This window comes from Miniopterus natalensis, chromosome 13 (assembly GCF_054644295.1).
Source record: "Miniopterus natalensis isolate mMinNat1 chromosome 13, mMinNat1.hap1, whole genome shotgun sequence".
Lineage (NCBI taxonomy): Eukaryota > Metazoa > Chordata > Mammalia > Chiroptera > Miniopteridae > Miniopterus > Miniopterus natalensis.
In genome coordinates, this window is record NC_142093.1 from 11265417 (window position 1) to 11280699 (window position 15283).

General features: G+C 45.8%; 1 protein-coding gene across 2 annotated transcripts in view; it reads left to right on the plus strand.

The window, feature by feature from the left end:
* DPYSL5 (dihydropyrimidinase like 5) overlaps positions 1-15283 on the plus strand; it is a 58441-nt gene that overhangs the window by 23815 nt on the left and 19343 nt on the right. The gene's annotated exons all lie outside the window — the stretch shown is intronic.

Here is a 15283-nt window from a genome sequence, read left to right on the forward strand (position 1 = left end):
GTCTGATTTACAAGGGACTTGGCCTGTAGTACTTCCTAGTTCCGTGGCTGCAGTCCCATGTCTTATTTTGGCCCATAGCCTCAAATCCCCAATGGCCTGCACCCTAAAATCCCACCTCTGTTCTGCCTGCAGTTCTCAGAGATCCCTCTCCCATGCTTAGGGCTCTCCCCCTGGGATCCATCTTCTTGGGGGCTCAAGTGCTCCTGCTGCTAGGCAACCACTGACAAGGCTCCCGAAACCCGCCCCTGAAGAGCCTGGCTGGGGCTGCCGGGACAGACAGGGGCTGGTCTTGGGGTCACAGCTCTATGGGCCAGTCCACCTCAGGCAGATGGCCCTTCAAGTCTCCCTGAGGATATGCCTCTTTCCCACCCCAGGAGTGACAGACCTGAAAGGCTGTGCTGAGGCAGGGATGCTCACAAGCCTAATATTATGGCATCTGGGGCCACACTTGCCCCCTCTGGCTGAGCCCAGGGAAGAGAGATAGTAGGCAGACCCTCCCTACTTTCTCCTCTGAGAATGCCCCAGGCCCCATAGGTGATGCTTCACTGGTGAAATGGGGAGCCCATCCTCATAAGCTTTCAGGGTCCTTTTGCAGTCAGGCCCTTTCTGAAGTGAGTGAGCGTATCCAGTTCACCATCCCATGCACTTGGGCCAGGCCAGGCCTGTGTTTGTGGCTATTGTTGTTATTTTTATTGAAGTATAACATACATACTGAGAAGTGCACAACTATTAAATATACAGAATTGTCACAACCGAGCACCCATGTAACCAACACCCAAATCAAGAAACCAAACAATGCCAGCACCAGAAGCTTCTTGTGACCCCTCCTGGTCACCACTCCTCATCAAAGATAACCACCATCCTGACTTCTCGTACCATAGTTTCAAAAAAAACCACAACAGCTTAATTGAAAAATAATTCACATACCATACAATTCACTACTTAAAATGTAAAAGTCAATGGTTTTTAATATATTTGCCATAAATTGATTTTTGACTATTTATATAAATGAAATCAGGTGGTATGTACCCTTGTGTTGGCTTTTTTTTTTTTTTTAACTATCTTTATTGATTTCAGAGAGAGAGGTGGAAACATCAATGATGAGAGAGTCGTCATTGATCACTGCCTCCTTCATGCCCCCACCTGGGGATCGCGCCCGCAACCTGGGCATGTGCCCTGACCAGGAATCTAACTGCCATCTCCTGGATCCTAGGTCGATGCTTAACCGCTGAGCCACACCCAGCCAGCCTTGTGTTGGCTTTTTGCTCAACATTATTTTTGTGAAATTCACCCATGTCGTTATGTATCACTGACTTTCATTGCTTTCTAGTATTCCACTGTATGATATACCACATATCGCAGGTACCCATTCTGCTGTCAGTGGGCATCTGGGTAGTTGCTAGTTGAGGCGATTACAAACACTGTTACTATGAGCATTCCCATCCATGTTTTTGGCAGACATGTACCCACACATTTCTGCTGGGCATATTCCTAGGAGTGGGATTGCTGGGTCATAGGGCAACATGTTCAGCTTCAGGAGATACTACTGCCAAATCGTTTTCCAAACTGGTTGTAACAGTGTTACTCCCAGCAGTCATGTAAGAGAGGTCATAGTATTTACCATCAACATAATGCTGATAACCATACCAGTCCGTGTTGGGGTTCATTCTGTTGTATGCTGAGGCCTTGCACCAAAAATTGTAGCTTTCTGGTTACTTTCCCCTCTTAGGAGGCCTTTAGCCCAGGACCGGATGCCACACTGTCACTACTCTGTCTCCCAGTCTCTTGGAGGCAGGCTGGCTTCTTTGTCTTATTTTCCACACTGTCATCTGCCAGGGCCTCATTAGCCGGGAGTGACAGCTTTTCCCCTGAGAGCCTTTAGCTCTTTAGAGCCGGCGAAGACCTCTGCACACGCATCTCTGTGCAAGGTGGTGGGTAACTCTTGATCTTTTCCAGGCCTCTCATCCACGGGAGCAGCTGCCTCTGGAAAACACATAAAAGCCCCTGCATGATTCAAGGCCCCAGCCTTCCCAGTTCCTGCAGGCTTAGGCTACCTCAAGCACCTCCTCCATGCCAGGCCCTAGTTGTGGGGAATTTAAGAGCCCATAGACTCCAAGCCACCTTGGTGGTGTCACCTAAACAGACCTTTTGGTTATATCCATCCCCTAAGCAAGATTACACCTTGCCCTTGCCCCCAAGTTCATATTGAGCTCTGTTTCATAACACAGTCATGACCCAGTCCTCCCCGAATCCCTGCAGATGACCTGCCCAGAGTCCTGCCTGTAGCCTCCCACCCTCCCAAGAACTGGCTTCCTGTCCCGGGACCCCCTCCCTTCCAGGATTTCCCCTTCCTTCCAGGATTTCCCCTCCACATTGGTGCTCCTACCACTGGACATTGGGGCTTCCTCTTTCCTCTAGTTCCTGACAATCTCCCAGAGAGAGAAAATGCTCTCCTGTTGCAAGCTGCTCCCTGAGAAGTGCGGGTTTAATTATTCACACGGCCTGTGGCTCTCGCACAGAGTCTGCACCCTGGTACGTTGACACTGACCTACTTAGTACCTCCTAAGAAAGGTAGTAGTGGATTCACTGTAAGCATCAGGGTTTATAATGGAATAATAATCCCAAGGAGAAGCTCACACAAGTGATTAGCCTAGAAAAAAAAGAGATCAAGTTGCAGCTTTTGTTCTTGTTCGACAGATCCGTGGGGCCTTGAACTCTGCCCCCCCTAAGCTCTTGCGGGCTTGTCAGTTTGGCAGCAGCAGCCAGGGCTGGGAAAACAAGGCCGTTGAAAGCCTGGCTCTTCTGAAAGCATCTGGGTCTCCATTGTACTGGCCTAAAGGAGTTTCTCTAGCACTTTAACAAACACTTCGCCTGCCTTTGCCTCTGTCAGAGGCTGTGACAAGCGCTGTCTGGCTCGCTGGCTCCCCTGGCTCTGAGTCTCAGGCTCACAGCTGGTCACCTGATCCCCCTCCCACACACCGCTCCCTCCCAACCTTTAGACCCTGCCCTCCCCAAGGCCTGTTCCTGGGTCTCCAGAGGTGCCAGGACCACCTGCTTGTTAATAGTGCAGACTCCACTGAAGACAGAGGTTACCTCCTGTGGGGGGGGGTAAGGGAATGAGGGGAGGGGAGAGGACTGGTAACGCCAACTAGGTTAATAAAGGTCTAGGGTTCCAGGTGGGCCATGGGGTCTTTTATTATTATTCTGCTTGACTTATAAGTGATCTTTATTCTTCAGTGTATATCTAATATTACACAATAAAGAAAGTTAATGCACCCCACCAATGCATTTCTGTGGCCAGGTGGGAATATCGTATCAGGCTTTTTAAACTACAGGCACAGCCCCTTCGCTGAGACGTTGCTAGAGGGAGGGCAGGCATGGACAATGGAAGAAAGCTTTCTAGATGCCTTTTCTGCCTCCTGCTCCTCAAAAAATGTATTAATAGCCAATGTCTAGGCCAATGCTTTTCAACCCTTGGCAGCAAATTACATTAGAACTACTTAAGGGATTTTAATTTAAATGATACTTGTGTCTAGGCCCTGCCCCAGACCAATGAAATCAATGTCTCTAGGTCTGCCTCTCCCCCATCAGTATTTTTTTTAAAGCATCTTCGATGATTTTAACACTGGCAGGCACATCGTTAAGGAACTTTCTCAGTTCTTTTGAATGGCATGTTGTCCTGGCTATTACTTCTGTCGCCCGACTGACCCTCACCTTACATGCCAGTGCTGACATCCGCATCCCTTTTGAAAGCTTGGGCCTGCCTTGCCCTTACCAGTGTTATTTATTTGCTTCTCTCCTACTTACATTCCAGGGTCTCATCATCGGGCTCTCAGACCCCACCCGATTCTTGCTAAGTTTCCCTGGCCCTGTGTTCTGCCCTCCTGTCTGTACCCCATAGAAACCATAAGTGAGGGAAGTTAGCCATGGTAGAGGTGTCATCAAATGGAAGTCCAGCTGGGTCTGTCCCTCTTTTTTGATGGCCCAGAGATTCCCTCATGTGTGTGCCAGAGCCATCTGGTCACAGTGACAGCCTCCCACTAACTCAAAATCACTAGCAGCAGGACATCCGTACTTGTAGTCAACATACAATGGAAGCCAAATTCTAACCAGAAGGGTGCTTAGCCAGCATGGGATCTGCCCAGGGAATGTTCAGTGGCCTAAGTAAGTTAGGATGGCCCACGACGTCCCAGCCCATGGAGGATCCTGACACTCTTCCTCCTCCCACTACAGAGGCCTAGACCCTACCTGGCAGAGCCCTGAGTTATGACAGGCCAGGACATAAATGAATTCCCTTTGGTGCCCTGCCTGCCAACATTCTTACCAAGGCTCTCATGTATCCATTTGGCAGACTGTGTTATTTGCCTTTAAAATTTGCTCTCTTGGAATTAAACCTTTAAATGCTTCTCACTTCCTTTCTTTTAGCTTGACTCCAATATTCTGTCCATTTCTGTTTAATTCTGTCTAAAAATGTGTTTTTAACCTATTATAAGGCTCTGTAATAACATTTCCTGCTTATTGGGATCCAGACTCCTATGGTCTTGCTCATTAATTAATGTTCCCAAGATCACTCACGTCTGTAAAAAGCTGGAAGTGACCCTAGAAATCTAGTCCTACCCTCTCATTGATAGGAAGATGATGAATGAGTGGCCCCAAATCCCAGAGGCAGTTGGACCAGAATGCAAGCATCTCAGTCTGAGGCCCTTTTCATCACGCCGCTCAAGGACTTCATGCAAATAGTTTTCTTGACACTGTGGCTCTGAACTTGCAGGGACCGGAGGAAGGCATCACAGAACTGACATGCATCAGGCAGGCAGACAGTGCCCTGAGCTCTCTGCCTCCCGAGACAGCGCTTTATAAAACACCTCTTGTCCCTGGAGGAATGGCATTGGTATCAGTGCCTTAGAGCTGACAGTTTTTACCATTTACAAATGGTTATTGTGAGGAGTAACAAGGTGATGCATGAAAAGCACTTCCCACAGTGCCTGGCACAGTGTGTGCATGCGATAAATGTTGGTCCCCAGGCTGGGACCACCTGCCTCCACCCAGGCCTTGCCTGTCTGTCTTCCAGTCTCTCAGGTTACTTGATCCACCCACTTCGACTCTGCAGCAAAATTATTCTGCTGTCCATCCAGTGCCCGTGTTGCCTGTGTCCCCGGGCCAGCTGCTGCCACTCTGTGCCCATTCTTCCTGCTGACCTGCCGCCCTTCTGGCTGGGCTGTGCTAGTTGGGATCAGCAAAGCTGGGCTCCCCTGTCCTCTGTCTTTTCTGAGTCATCGCAGTCTCCCTTGAACTCTGAGTGCTTCATGCGGTGACTTTCCCTTCCCAGCCACCTGGAGGACATCCTGCTCCTACCTCTTCAGGTGGCACCTCATACCCTCACAGGGGCTCTATTTTCTACTATTTTATAACAAATTACCACAAATTTGGCAATTTAAAATAATACCCATTTATGAGCTCACAGTTCTGTAGGTTCAAAGTCTGGTCACGGTGTGACTGAGTTCTCAGCTAAGGGTCTCACAAGGATACAATCAAGGTGTCAGCTGGGCTGTGTTCTCATCTGGAGTTCAGGGTCCTCTGCAAGGTTCACGTGGTTGTAGAAGAATTCAGTTTCTTGCAGTTCGAGGACTCTAGTCCCTGATTCCTTGCTGAATGTCAGCTAAGAGCCCATCTCAGCTCCTAGAGGCTGTCAGCATTGCCTGCCATGTGGCCCCTCCATCCTCAAAGCCAGCAACACAGACTCTTTCCCTTAGAATCCCTTCCATGCTTCAAATCTCTCTGACTTTGACTCTTTTACCAGGAAGAACCCTTCCCTTTAAGAGCTCACCTGATTATCACTGAGATAATCTCCCTTTCTTTAAGTCAACTGTGCCATATAACACAGCCTAATCATGGGTGTGGTGTTCCATCTATTCACAGGGTCCTTCCCACTCTCGGTGCGGGGGGATTATACAGACTGTGGGTCCCTGGTCCCTGGGAGTCATCTGTCTGCCATATGGTGGTCACATGCAAAAACATGGCTATCCTAGAGACATTTTGCCCTGGTACATCTCCATTTCATCAGTTTCATTTAAACTACTTAAACCTTTTAAAAGATTCCACATTTACTTTTTTTTTCCATCAAAAATCACCTTGGCCATCCTTTACTTCCCAGCTTTCTATGCATCATGTCATGCCCCAGGATTTCTGGGTCTCCACCCTGGGCAGCTCCCCATCTGACCTGTGTTCCCATCTAAGCCTCATTCCCAGCTGCTCCCCAGCATGTGCACCCACCCACAGAACCCTTCCTTCAAGGCCCACTCCACTCCTGCCACATTCCTCCTCCAGCTCATTCAAACCCAGAATCCTCCTTTCTTCTCACCAACTGAAATACTTAGTCATCCTGGAGTTTTCAAATTATAAAGTCAACCTCAGCTAAACTGAAGACTCTTTGAAGGGCAAAGACCACAATTTATATAACTCATGACTCACCACAGAATTCACATCACTGTAAACATACAGTAGACATTCGAGGAATAGATGAACGTTAGCCTAGCAGGGGAGTCATGAACACAGAGGGAGGAGACTACCGGAGTTTGAATTTCAGCTCCACATTTATTAGCTGTGTGATTTGGATAAGTTCATTTCTCTGTCCCTCAATTTCCTTCTCTGAAAAATGGAGATTATACTAGTATTTTATGAATATGAGGGACTATTTGTAAAGAACTTAAAATAGTCTTGGGTGCTGACTAGGCACAATATGAGTGTTTGTTAAATAAATAAATAAATAAATAAATAAATAAATAAATAAATAAATAAATAGATCGTGCTGATCGAGGACTAACTCCTGGAAAATTCATTTGTACAGTTTCCTCATGAGTATATTATATGTATTAAACTGTTAAGCATCAAGTAGAAACTTAAAAAAAAATAGATTCCATTTCAATTCTTAGGGTTGACTGTGTGTGTTTTAGGTTTCAAATGGAATGCAATAGTAATGATGGTGAATTCTAGTTAATTTTCTCTCAATTTCCCTTAAAAACAGAAATAGCCCATCATAAATTCTGTAGGCATCAGGGGCTATTTAAAGATGTCCTGCTTCAAATCAGTTATCTGCTTAACAAGACCTTGCTGGCAACTTTCATTCTACATCTACAGTAATTGGCTGGCCAAAATGTAGGCCAGGCCGACCCTTCCTAGAACAAATGGAAGAAAGGCAACCTATCATTTCTTATACATTTTCACACCTAGTATTGGAAAAAAATCTCCTATGGTGTTCATGCAGCTCCTCAGTTCTTACAATAAAGAGTGTTTGCAAAGAATTTATCTACAGAGAGATTGTTGCAATCTAAAACAGTTGGATCAAGAATAGAAATACATGCACCCTCTGTGATAGATCCCAAGCACCTTGGAAACCTTTCATAGTTCATACAAGTTCTCCTTTAATGCTCTTATCCTTTGGGTTTCAAAAAAGAAAAAGACAAGAAGGAAAACACATTACATACTATATGTATGCTTCAGTGATGCATATGGTAGTACATGAATGATATATATTTTCTCCCATTTTTTTCTTTTTCTTAAAGTTTGCATATTTTCTTAATATTTCAAGAAATATTTGAATATGGCCTTATGGAAAGCATCAAAAGACTCCATTGGAAATATCTCTTCTCCCAGACCTCACTGAGGTTTGCCATGTTCCTGTGTTAACATAAGGGCCTTGGAATGGTTCATGAACTGGTAGACATGAGGGTGGACACTGTGTCTTTTCCCTGGTAGTTCCTGCCTCCTTGTACCCTCAGGTTGTCAGGGCAGCCAACCACGTTTTTTTCTCTTTCTGGTCCTTTTCTGTTTCTTCCTTGTTCATTAAAAATAAAGAGTTGCCCAGTTGGGCGTGGCTCAGCGGTTGAGCATTGACCTAGGATCCAGGCGATCGGGGTTCAATTCCCGATCAGGGCACATGCCCTGGTTGCGGGCTGCAACCCATCAATGACTCTCTCATCATTGATGTTTCTATCTCTCTCGCTCTCTCTCTCCCTTCCTCTCTCTGAAATCAATAAAGATATATTTTTTAAAATAATAATAAAAAAATAAAAATAAGGAGCTATAGGATCCTTAATTAGGGACTATATGAAGATAAAACTATGGACCAACTACAGTGAGAACTTTCTCATTCGCCAATATTTATCTCTAATACTGTGCACACACATTCACCCACTTACACACTTTCACATCCTTCCACTCACATGTTCGCACACTCACCCTCACTAATACACAGAATTTTAGAGCTGGAAGTACCATTCGAGATTAATAAATCCAACCCCTAATCCACAACTAACTTTCCTACTTAGATTTACACTCTCCAAGGTATTCTTAATTAGTATTTAAAAATAAAATTAAACTTGATATATGTTGGGGAATTCTATTCTCGGGAAGAGTATGTATAGAATGAAGACTGTTATGATTAAGTAACCCTAGGAAGCCAGCTTTTTAAAAAATCTCTGTTACTTTTTCCCCCAGCAACTTGATTAAGGTATAATTGACATACAATAAGCCACTCATTTTTAAAGTGTATAGTTCGATATGTTTTGACATACACATACACTGGGAAGCATCACCATTAATATAATAAACATACCAGCCACCCCAAAAAGTTTCTTTGTGTCCCTTGTCCACCCCAGGTAACCACTGATCTGTTTTCCATCACTGGATTAATTTGCCTTTTCTCACATTTTTATGGAAAAGAAATAATACAGTATGTATTCCTTGTTTGATCTGGTTCCTTTCACTCAGCGTTTTAAGTTTCTGGCTATGACAGATAAAGCTGCTGTGAACATCTGTGTACAAGGGTCTGTGTGTATTTATGCTTATATCTCCTTTGCATAATTACCTCGAAGTAGAATGCCTAGGGCACATGGTATGTGTATGTTTAGCTTTTTAGGTCATTGCCAAACTGGTTTCTAAAGCGGTTGTAACATTTTATATTCCTTCCAGGCTCCACATCTTTGCCAACACTTGTTATGGTCAGTCTTCCATTTTAGCCATGCTAACGGGTGTGTGTAGTGGTGCCTCGTTGTGGTTTTAACCTACATTTCCCTAATGGCTAATGTCGAATGTCTTTATATGTGCTCTCTATGTATCTGTGGCGAAGTGTTCACATTTTTAAATTTTTTTCTTTGCTGAGATTTTAAGTGAGTTGTTAGCCTTGTTTTTATTGGGTTGTCAGAGTTGTTTATTCTAGTTACAAGTCATTTGTTGGGTATATGTTTTGCAAATATTTTCTCCCAGTCTATGACGCGCCTCTGTTTTCTTAACAGTGTCTTGAAGAGCAAAAGTTTTTGATTTTCAAGTGCAACTTACTGATTTTTTTTATACTTCCTTTTTTGTGCTGTAATCAAGAAATTTTTGTGAAATCTAAGGTCACTAAGATTTTTCCTGTTTTCTTTTAGAACTTTTATAATCTTAGCTTTTACATTTAGGTCTATGATTCATTTTAAGCTAGTATTTATCCGTAGTATATGGTAAGATTTGTTTTATTTTGTTTTTTGCAAATGGCTATCCAACTGTTCTAGTACCATTTGTTGAGAAGGTTATCCCTTGTCAAAAATCAGTTGACCGTATACACGTGAGTCTCTTTCTGGACTCTTTTCTGTTCTTTTGATCTGTTTGTCTGTCTTGACACCAACCCCACGCTGTCTTGATTATCCTAGCTTTACAGCAAGACTTGAAAGCAGGTAGTGTAAGTTCTGCAACTTTGTTCGTCTTTTTCAAAGCTGTTTTGGCCATTCTGTGCCCTTGCAAGCAAACTTTTTTAGTGCAAGCTATAAACCAAAAACTTAAGAGAACTGTAAACTGGAGCACTTGGTAAAAAGGAGCTTTATTAGGTGCTGGGCTTCAGATGAGGTCCACGAGGATGTCGTCCTCCATGACGCTGGGCCACATGTTGATGTAGGTATGTTTGTCTTCACGTGATGCATATCTTAGTAGACAGCAAGTTGTGATGACATCACAGGGGAGAGTTCATTCTGCTCCCTCTTTGCCTTCCATTTAGTCAGTGGAGAACCAGCGGTACACCGGGGAATTCTGAGCCGACTAGATTAGGATAAAACTTTTGTGGACTGAAATTCTAAGCCCTGAGCCGTCGCCACCCCCTCCTCCTCCATCTGTCAGGTGTCCATTCTTCTCGCACCCTCTGTTACCTGCACGCTTGGGCTGTGGCTTCTCTTTTCGGGTCTGGCACCCTGACTCTCTCCTGCCAGGCTTGTGACGCTCTAGGACTCAGGTTTGGGAGCAGGCTCTGGCTTCCAATCTCTAAGCCCTAGAGTCAGTGGCCCATCAAAGAGGATATTTTTCCTGCTGTGTGGAAAATGGAGCTTGCTGAGCTCCTGAGGGGCCCTAGGATCCCAGACCCCAGGTGGCACCTGGCCATGCACTGCTCTCCAGGGGACCTGCCCTTGAGCTTCCATCCCCTGCCCTGCCGGCCTGGACCTCAGGCCCATTTCCTCATCCTTTATACACTTACTTTGATCTTTACAGCCCCCCTCAGGCAGGTCTTATTTTCCTTCCTTCCCAGGGGACCAGGGAAGCTGAGTCTCAGGGAAGTGAAATAACTTGCCCAGCGAATAAGTACAGGGACAGGTCTGCCCCCTTTCGCTGCAGCCCCCATTCCTCCAGGCCAGTATCCAGGCAGGCCTCAGGGCAGCCTCCATCAGCGGTTTGATGGCACTGTTGTCACTTAGCTTTGGGATCAAAGTGAGGACTCTCGAAGAAGAGCAAGTGGGGTTACACATGGTTTATTTCTGAATTGTTGATAAATCCCTCCCCTCGGGCATGTGTGGGCAGCCTGACTTTCCATAAAGGTGGTGGCCTGCTCGCCTATACACTTTCCCACTTTGGAATTCCAAGGGGCTTTGCTAAGGAGGAGGGGACAAAGGACCCCTCTGTGGGGCTCTAGTGTAGAATGGTTCCCCTGGCTTCCCAGAAGCTGGCTGCCACATTCTCTGCCACATAACTCCCTTTGAGGATCATCTCCAGTCTCCATGGCAACTGCATGTCGGGAGGCAGCCGGCTCTATACTGCGGGCTTTGTACTAAACACAATGAATTTAAATTGGATGCTCGGCAGTGAGGATAATCATTCTGGATTAGAGAGAAGCCTGGAGCTCCTCATTTCATAATTTTCCATGTTGGCACAATTCTCAGTTTTAGCCTGTAATTCGAGCCCAAGCCACACCTACCCCTCTGTTCCTGAACTGCAGTGAGGCCCAATTTCACTTGGGTTTTTCTCCATCTTTGACAAGGGCATCTTGGAGCCAGGAGCCCCTCAGTCAGGCCAGGGCTGTGAGCTCTAGAAGGGGAGCATAACACGAAGGAAACCGGGGGGCTCTAGAGTCCGAGGGACCCTCGTTCAGTCTGGCTGACTGGCTCCCTCTCGGCCTCGGTTTTCTTATCTGTAAAATGAGAGGAGTAACCTGCACCCTACAGAATCATACTTTTAAAATTTTTTTAATTATAAAATACACATAAAATTTACCATTTTTAAGTGTACAGTTCCTGGTGGCATTAGATACATTCACAGTGTTGTCACCACAATAATCTCTCTCCAGAACTTTTTCATTTCCCCAACTGAAACGCCTTACCTATTAAATACTAACTTCCCACTCCTACCTCCCCCCAGCACCTGGCAACGGCCACTCCGCTTTCTGTCCCTATGAATTAATGGCTCTAGGTTCCTCATGTAGGTGGAATCATATAGTATTTGTCCATTTCTGAATGGCTTATTTCACTCAGCATAATGTCCTCAAGGTTCATCCATGTTGTAGCATGTGTCAGGATTTCCTCCCCTTTTAAGGCTGGATAATATTCCATTGTATGGATATACCACATTTTGTTTATCCATTGATGGGCACTTGGGTTGCTTCCACCTTTTGACTACTTTGAATAATGCTGCTATGAACATGCAAATATCCAAGTGCTTGCTTTCAATTACAAAGTCACTCTGAGAATCAATTAATTAATCAATGTTAAGGACATTGCACATAGTAGACCATAAGTAAATGTGTTTCTCTCCTGAAAGTGTGTTCAGCGTGGGAGCTACCTGCCACAGTGGTCCGAGGCTGCAGTGAGGCTGGTGCTATCGGGCTTCTTCTGTATCCCTGGGGCATGCCAGTCTGCCACGTCTGGGAATGAACACAGTTTATTCCAGAGTTGAAAGGGAGTGTCATAAGCCCAGAAATGAGCATTAAGTCTCACAATAAAAACCATGCATGTCTTTACATTTCTCCTACCAGTTGGTGTTCACGTATTCTTAGCTCCAAAATGAGAAATGTTAGGGCTGATGCATAGACTTCTTCAACAGTTGTCTATTTTAAGTACACCCTCTGGGAGACCCCGAAGCTAGGCTGGGATCCCCCCAGGCTGTGAGGTTCTGTGCTTAGTTACTGTGTCAGCAGTATCAGATCTCAGTATCTCAGAAAAGTATGGGATTTGGAGTAAAAATACCTAGATCCAGTCTCAGCTCATCTCTGAAAAACTGGGATGAAGGACATGTGTCTCATACAGTGTTTGTGACTATTAGATGAGGGAAGTGCTCTGCTGTGCAGGTGACCCTCTCCTGAGCACCTCGGGGCTCTGAGGGAGAAAGGGAGAGGCCCTTGGGCTGGTTTGCAGCTCTCCAGGAGATTCCCTGAGGGTCTGGTTTCATCCAAAAGTTTCTATAGTGGGGGTGACTCCCCTGCTGCCTTGGCCCCTCCCGGGTGAGCATCTTGGGTCCCAGGAACCACCTTCCCCTGGGGGTCCTCTGAAATTAGCCTTTCCAGGCTAGGCCGGTGGTTCTGCCAGCAGTAGTGCTACATAAGCAGCCTGGAGAGAGCCAGCTCCCCTTTATATTTAGGAATTTGTGGCAGAGGGAAGGGGGGCAGGAGGTCTTGTGACCCCTTCTTGTGACCCCTGCATGACCCAGCTGCTCCCTGCAGCGAGGTGGTCTGGCCTGTTCTTTATTGATGAGGCTGAAGGGAGGAGGGGAAATGGGGATTTTGCATGAATCTCAGACCTTCCTCACTGCTCAGTGCGCCGCCGCTGCTGCTGCTGCTGCTGCTAGTGTGGTGTCGCTCAGGGTCTACCTGTTGGGCAGGGGCCAGGCAGGCTTAAATTGGGGCTTTCTGAGCACTTGTCCTCACTGTCCCTGAGACCCGAAAGCTGCCCTGGATTATTCACCCATAGACAGGGGCCTTGGGTTTCTAGGGAGGGCCTGCACCTGATTTGGCAACGAAGTCCAATGTAAGTAAGCCTGTTAAGCGCCCGATCTCCCCGGATCAGGCCAGTGTGGCTGATAAAAATGTGGGACTCCTCATTAAAAAATTATTACTAAGAATTTGAAGACAGCAACAGCAGAGCACTAAACAACAGCAGAGCATGGAGCCCTTCTAAATGCAGGGCCCTGTGGGACTGCACAAGCCACAAGCCCATGATCTGGCCCTGCTGATGGGCTTGTGTTTCAGAAGGGGGTGGGCTGTCAGGGGAGCGGAGCTGTTTACTGAGTGCCAGCTATGGTTCTAAGTACCACGCATGTATCTTCTCACTTGGTGAAATGTTCCAGTCCTTCTTTGGGGGAGTTTTCCATGTCCCAACGTGTCATGCTGCTAATAAGCTGGCTTTCCAGAGGGTCAGTAAGTAGCTGGCAGATCCCCGAAGGTAAAGAGCAAGAGAGAAACCACTGAGCTGGGTTTTTTTTCTCTTGTACTTTGGGAGTGTGTGAGTAAAAGATGGGAGATAATTTTAATGTGAAAAGAAAAGGAAGTGATTCAGCAATTCCACGGAAAGCAGATCCGTCTGAACAAATGACAGCTTTCCCAACTGCATTCAGAAACTCAGAAATGTTTGCATTGCACTTAGTTTGCAAAGCACATCCATGTATTTGTTAGTCTCTTCGCAGTGCACTAGTGCGCCCTCTTTAGAGACTGAGTTGCCCTTAACGGTACATCTAGATGGTAGCAGATGCTGCTTCTCTTAATTCCAGTTACTCCCCTTTCCCAAAACACGCCCCTTTTCTGTGCACAGGTATGAAAATGAACTCTAGGAAATCCCTCCCCATCCCAAAGAAAAATCCCATGGATTAGCTCTGGTCCAAGTGCCCTCTCAACAGCAGGACACAAAGTTTGCGCCTTTACCTATTGGTTCTTGTCCTTGGAGCAAGAGAACCAAACCCCTTCCTTCCTTCCTTCCTTCCTTCCTTCCTTCCTTCCTTCCTTCCTTCCTTCCTTCCTTCCTTCCTTCTTCCTTCCTTCCTTCCTTCCTTCCTTCCTTCCTTCCTTCCTTCCTTCCTTCCCTCTGCCACAAATTCCTAAATATAAAGTGGGATAAGAGAAAAACCGCTGCTACTGGGAACTCAGCAAACAGAGCTGCAGCAGTCAATGTAGAGGATGGTAAGAGAGTGACTCGTCAAAGGTCTTTGTCCCTACAAAGCCAGGAAGGGCCAGTACATTGTTTTCTCCAACACCATGATGTCAGCAAATAAATCATACCTGAAATTTCTGTCCAACTTGCTGAGCAGGTCCCTGGTCAATTGGAGACCCCATGTACCCCACAGTGGTCTGCTAACTCCCAGAGCATAAAGATGGCATGTGTAACAGGTTCAGGCTGCATTCAGTACAAGTTCCTGCCAGGTGTGTGCCTGGAAACTGTGTCATAAAATGAGTTTACCATTAAGTTACATTAAGTTTTCTTAGGGAGAAAAAAAAAAAAAAATACATTACTGGGAATCAAATAAATCCAGATTTACCCAGCAGTACATCATAAATGTCAAAACCAAAATAATGGGAACCCTTTGAAATACTAAACTTATGTTTCCTTTCCTGCCACATGTGTATAATGGTGCTGTGTCTGTTAGTTAAATAACTGGTCCTAATGTCCGTATGAACTAAGTGAGAAATGTGAAGTCCCACATTCACAATAAAAACGAACGCCACAGACACAATGAGGATGCTCGGCTGGACCGCAGTTTATGTAAATAAGCAGTAAAGCCTTGGGTTGGCGAGTGGGCAGCTCTGCAGCCACCAGGCTCCAGGAGGCCCCGGTGAGTTAGCTAGCTGTCCCATGACCATGTCTGGGAGAATCAGAGATGCGCACATGCCACGAAGCTGCAATTCCACTTCCTGGCAAAATACCCTGAATTCAGGGACCGCCGGTGCGTCCTTGAGAAGTTCCAGCACTGTGTGTAGCAGTAAATGTCACGAACTCAGAAATGAATACATACCTGGAGACGTGTTCATACAATGAATTAAAATGAATGAAATAAATCTACATAAATA